General features: G+C 46.0%; 1 pseudogene; it reads right to left on the bottom strand.

The window, feature by feature from the left end:
* Positions 1–618: 618 nt before the first annotated feature.
* The window catches only part of LOC144120182 (uncharacterized), a 40,495-nt pseudogene continuing 35,113 nt past the window's right edge, over positions 619–6,000 (bottom strand).

Here is a 6,000-nt window from a genome sequence, read left to right as displayed (position 1 = left end):
CCATCGGAAGAGTGATGTTTCCATTTTGCTTATGTAGTCGCTTAGTGTCGCGAGCGTTTTTGACGAGATCGCAGAGAATGTAAACACCAGAGCATGTGTCTAAAGGAGCGGGCATTACCATTCCGGTCATTCTGACTGCAACCAACGCCGCATTTTGAAGGCGGGCACAATGTAAGTTGAAAAGCCGACAGCAAAACCCTTACCGCTTTTTCGCGCTAATGATGAGGCCGTCATTCAGGCCACGAAGCACCTCACGATGAACAGGCCAACACCATTGATGGCGATGGTGATCCGGGCAGGAGGGGGCGATCTTGTTCTTCATCTCCTCCTCTGACGCTTTGCAGAAGGCTGTCCGGGCCCCTGCTTTATGGCAACAGATTTGTGACAACAAAAACAACAGGCTCCCTGCGGTCCTCGTTGCGCCTACCACACTGTATCTTCACCACACATTTGAAGGAGGCTGACACGTTTCGCCTACGACGCCATATTTTCGGCCAGCTGCCGAAGGAGGCCGATTCGGTTTCTTCGGTGCGCTGCGGCAGGAGGCGGACTCGGTGCCGGTCTTTAGCACTGAGCCTTGTTGGGTCTATAGCGCACGGAATAGAAGCAGAGTGGAAATCAAACTGGGTTCCGGTAGGCGGGTGTGTCCCTAGACGGGAAATCGTTGGTGGGCGGGATCGCCGGGTAGAACGCAACCGAGGATATAAGCCATGCCCAAGGCGGCTCAAGGGAGGCCTCAACCGCGTGAGGTGACTTGTAGTGGAGCTCTGCCAGGAAGAAGGCCTCAATTCGGGACGCTTTTTTCACCACGTCGTTGATGTCCTGAAAGTGCGGCATCGTGACAGAGCTCAGCATTGGATGGCAATGGTGTATGGCATGAAGTACCTCTGCAATCTCAGGTACGCTTGTGACCCCTACCCTCTTGAAATGGCTGGAAGCTCGAGAAACTCAAGCAGGCTCTTACTTACGTATTGCAACCGAAACAAAGCGCGTATTTTATGCGGAAGGCGCTGTCAGGCTTGTGGAACTTGTTTTGAAAGCGCTCCACGAAATATTGCTTTATTGAGAACGGCAGCTTTGCATAACTTGAAGTTAAGGCTGAACAAACTAGTGCCAAAGATGGCATACGTGTACGCAAAGCGCTGGCAAGAGTTGCCATCAACTCTGGTTGTTCTACTTATCGTCTCCGCACCTCTCATACCTTGTCACTGACAACTTTTCCCGTCCGTTATAATCCCTGTATAAGGTGCCTACATCGAGGAGAGAAGGCGACGTTTGAGTAGATTGCCCGTAAGATGATACCGTAGCCAGTGTCATTAGCGGTCGTGCCAATATCTCTGTGAATTTCGCATTTGATTTAACTAGCTTAGATTAGAGGTTACGCGTTAGACATGCATTTTGAGTGCTCCTGCCACATCGCTTTCACATCAGCCTCTTAAGACGCTGCAAGAATGCACGGCTAGCCTTTCACTGCTGACTTTCAAGGTGCCTTTGAAGTGCCCAATATTGGTAAGCGAGAAAGAAGTAACCCCGGAAGAGTAGTACCAATCCGTCGCTCTCAGGGAGCAAACCAATGCTGATGTAAAAACAACAACTCACCGCCAAATGAAGGCGTCGCCTTCCCGCGAACGAAGTCGGGAGCCATGGTCTCGCCCGAAAAGGAACACAGCTGCAGTCAGCATAGAAGACGCCGTTTTTTTTTCTCGCGACGAACAAAAGTTGCGGCACGACAAAGCATGAAACGAGGCGGCGAGCACAACAGGTCGCATAGGCACTCGAGCGTGCAATGATAATGTCATAGCAAAAAGGCCGTTAGCATCTGAACGTCTCAAAACTACAACGCCGCAAAAACGTGAAAGTGGCAGGCTGCTCGCAGAGTACCCACACCCGCAAACCAGTTTTTCCGTCTTTGGCGCAGTCGTTTCCGACTTCTGTCTTCATACAGATAAGGTACAGCCTCGTCGCACATGCACAGGTACAATCAATATCAAAGGGAATACACGAGGGCGCGGCCGCCCCTCCTCAGCATGCGCTGTCGACGAGAGTCAAAGGTAATCCGCACAAAGGCGCATGCGCAGTAAGGACGATCAGCTCTTCCCGCTCATTTGCCTGGTGCAGCCTATTCACTGCGCCTGTTGGCGGCAGCGCTTTGTGAAGCGCGGCGGCCACGCGCTCTCGTGTTCCTGTTCATATTAATTCTACCTGTACAAAGCTACAGCTCGCGCTAGCTGCCAACAGCGTGACCGCGCCCCAGCAGCGCTCCCGACGGAATCTAGCCTGCGCTGCTTTTGCGGCCCTTATCGAGTCATCACCGCACTGATCGCACGCCACACATACGAAGAAAATTTCTCGATCAGCGGACACTCCCATTGGACCCATTGGCTCAGGAGACTGTAGCGCACAAAGCGACTGAAATGGCATCTTCTGTTTCTGTTTTGGGCGTGCGCAGTTTGAATGCTAGCTATTGCTATGCGCGGTTGTGATCGGCACCAATATGGTGCAGTATATTTTTTTGTGTGGTTTGTTGTTGCATACGCGCGGAAACTTTATCTTTGTTCTAGTAAACTGTGAAAACAATCTAGCTTGCGACTGGTCTCACCAGCCATCAAGCAGCTGTGCCTTTGTTCAGAAGTGGCATTTGAAAAAAGAGACGCTAGAAACCATGTGAAATTAATGTTTATTTTGTTCCACATAAACACAAAACATATTGATGCAGTTGGAGTAGCCACAAGGCGGATTTAAAGTGGTGGCGAAGGCTGGGCCGAAAAGTGGTTTAGCGCGACTGCAGCACAACCAGAGGATGGGGGGCAAAACACTCATATAAAGAAATGATAAAGCTACAAAATTGGAATGTAATCTGCCAATAGAAAAAAAAAATATATTAGCACCTTGTTTTATGAAAGAGGTAAGTCATTTTATTAAAACCTGGCAAATTTTGTATTTTTGCAACACTCTTGACCTGCCCCCTATTCATGAGTGTGCGGTGCATTACAGCGCGTCTTTACAGGCCTTGTTTCGATACCCGGCTAACCCGGCCACAGACATGCTTCGCCAGTGTCTGGAAGTGTTGCTGCCTTTCTATGCTGCCCCTCCTTTACCAGTCACTTTCATTGCGTTCCCAATTGCACATTAACAAGGCCATAACTAGCAGGAACTCGAGCACATTTGACTGGCATAGGTTGGGGCGCGCTGAAAGGCAGCAAGCTTCGAGAGGTACGGGCAAGCTCGAAAACGCGGATTCTACAGAAAGACCGCTTTATAATTCGCGCCAAAAGCATACGTATGCGTGACGTCATTCTACGTCACGTTTGCGTAGTTTGCCCCCCAAAATCCAGGGGGCGCTGGAGTGCCCACGAGCCGCCATTTTTTGGACCAATGGGCGTCTATGGAGCCTTCGCTACCAGTGTACATCTACCTTGATAGCCATTTGGCACGTTACTAAGCTCGTTCCGGACTTCAAGTGGCCTGTAACATTATGCCCGTAAAACGACCAATTCAGTTTTAAATTGTCGTCAAAGTTGCCTTCAAATTTCAGCTTTGGTGTGCACATAAAGCTAGGTTGGAGTGCTCAGTTTTAATGACCAATTGCGATGACTGATACATTGTGCGACACTACTTAAATAGTGAAGGCTGTGGCTCAAACTATCCTCGAGAACCTAACATCTGACACAAAGGATGAAAAGCAAAAACAAATGAATGAGCACTGAGACCTGAAACTGATTCCTACCTGAAGTTATGCACTTCGTAAAAAAACTGACAAATGACATGAAGTTCTACCGGCATTTTGGAGCAAGATGCTTGCTCAAGTGAACGTCAGTATAATAATTGAAGCCCCAAAAAGATATGACTGTGGAAGAAGGCATAATAAGCACCCTGTAACCGCTCATCAGTAGTAGCATAAGAATTTACACTTCCGCACAATAATACATAAGTCACCTACGGAGGCCATTCTGGCAGTTACCAAGAGAGCATGAGCAAACTACAATCCAACAATGTGCGCTTATGAGAGCAAGCCATGTCCTGCACTTGTGAACCAATTTATGTCAATGAAAGATTCTTGGCAGCAGTAAGCATCATCACTCATGGCATCTGCTAAAAACGAAAGCTGGCACGTTAATGATGCTTTAAAATTTAGGATTCATCCCTTAAGTAAACTATACTTGTTTTAGAAACATGAGCACTGGCACACAGAAGTGAGAAAAGAAAGAAAAGCTGCCAGCTGCCATTAGGACCGCTACAAAATAAAAGGACGGAAGAGAAGGGATGGAGTAATGAAAAATTGGAAGGAGTCACTACGTGATGATACCACTAAAAATACAGGAAATTAGGGCGGAAACCATTAATAAAAAGCGAACAACATAAAGAAGGCAAGCAGCGCTCAACAGGGCTACCTCTGCAAATTGAAAACAATAAAATGTGCCACACCTAGAAAATTAGTTTAAAGGACTCTTAACAGGCAATTTTATCTGCATGTTTTTTAATTCTGCGTTAGACGTTAGATGATGCATGGTCCACACCGTAGTAATCACCTACGACCATTAAATAATTTATAATTGCATTTAATTCTCTCATACCGTTTCGGTTTGATGAGCCGAAGAATAACTGTGATGCCTAGTTGGCCTTAAAGTGCTGTAAGGCACCCGAGAAACTGCAATATAAACTTTAATGTGTAGCTTTAATTCACTACAACTATTAAAACAGCTTGCTTCCATCGCTGAAATGACAATAAACTTCGATTCAGCAGTTGTATTGCCTGTTTTCATTGTGCACAAGAAATAAACACCAAGTACACGCCTCAGCCATCGTTCGGATGATGAAACTGAAGCAACCTGAAGGAGAAAGACAATTCCAAAATATTTACCAGTCATAGGCGAATATCACGGGGGATACATATATATTAATGTCTAAGGCATAATTTGAAAGACGCAAGCAAACATCCGGTATCTACAGATCACTAAGCAACTTAAAGCATGAACCATTACTTAAATTGTTGACACACTAGAAGATAGAAGTAAAAACAGTAATACTACAACCAGCACTATGATGCAATGGCCTTCAGAATGCAGCGGCCTTATGCCTTCTGTGATGCGCTTAGTCTGTGCAAAATGCTCAGCCATATATGACGACACAGCAAAGCGTGGTGTAAGTCCCCTACGATCTGGTGCTTTCAAAGGCGTGCATTTTGCAAGTCGTCGAATGCGTCTTTATTAATATGCCATTTTTCACTACAACCACTGTACCTAGGTGCATGATCGCTAAAGGACCCCCCATCGTCCAACCTTGAGTTACTTAACAGAGATTGTTCTCTGAATAATATGCCGGGTTCCCCCGAAAAGAAAATGTGCTCACCTCTTTTCCATGAGACAAGAGTTATTTGCAGATATAGAGAAAAATTAACAAGGGATTTGTGTGAGGCGTATCACCTCCATGTGAATTGTAACACGTGTGTAAGCACAGCTTAGATGCTTCTTCATGATTGTGAGATTAAGTTTCTTGATTTATATGATCAGAAGCATTTGCAGAGAAGCATGTGTCCTTATTCTTTTTCGGCGAGTATTAATACCTGCGTATTTTCCGATCAACCTCAGTTGTTATTCAGCGCTTGTTTTTCATCCTTCGTTCTTGTCCATCGTTGCTGCGCTGCTTTTTACTTCTTCAGTATGCACCAACTCTCTCAGTTTCTGGTTCTGCCGATGAACAAATGCGTCACGTTTAGCGTTTCTTTTTTCGGCTTCCGGTCATTTGTATTTTGTCTTTTCTAGTTTTTGGTGTGTGCAATTCCATCCATATATTTTGGCGAACTCATAATGTAAACTACTGTAAGTTCAGCACGCATCAATATCTTGTATGCTGTTCTTTTTGAGCTTTGTTTAACTCAGCCGTTATGCAGCCTGCCGGAAGGCTGAGTTACCCAGGCCCCACTACAAGCTTATTATATCCTATAAATGCATTAGACCAAGTATATTCACTGAACTCACACAGTGTCGTCACCCAGCAAGT

Source organism: Amblyomma americanum, chromosome 2 (assembly GCF_052857255.1).
Source record: "Amblyomma americanum isolate KBUSLIRL-KWMA chromosome 2, ASM5285725v1, whole genome shotgun sequence".
Classification (NCBI taxonomy): domain Eukaryota; kingdom Metazoa; phylum Arthropoda; class Arachnida; order Ixodida; family Ixodidae; genus Amblyomma; species Amblyomma americanum.
Note: the sequence above shows the minus strand (reverse complement) of the source record. Positions and strands in the feature narration are given on the sequence as shown.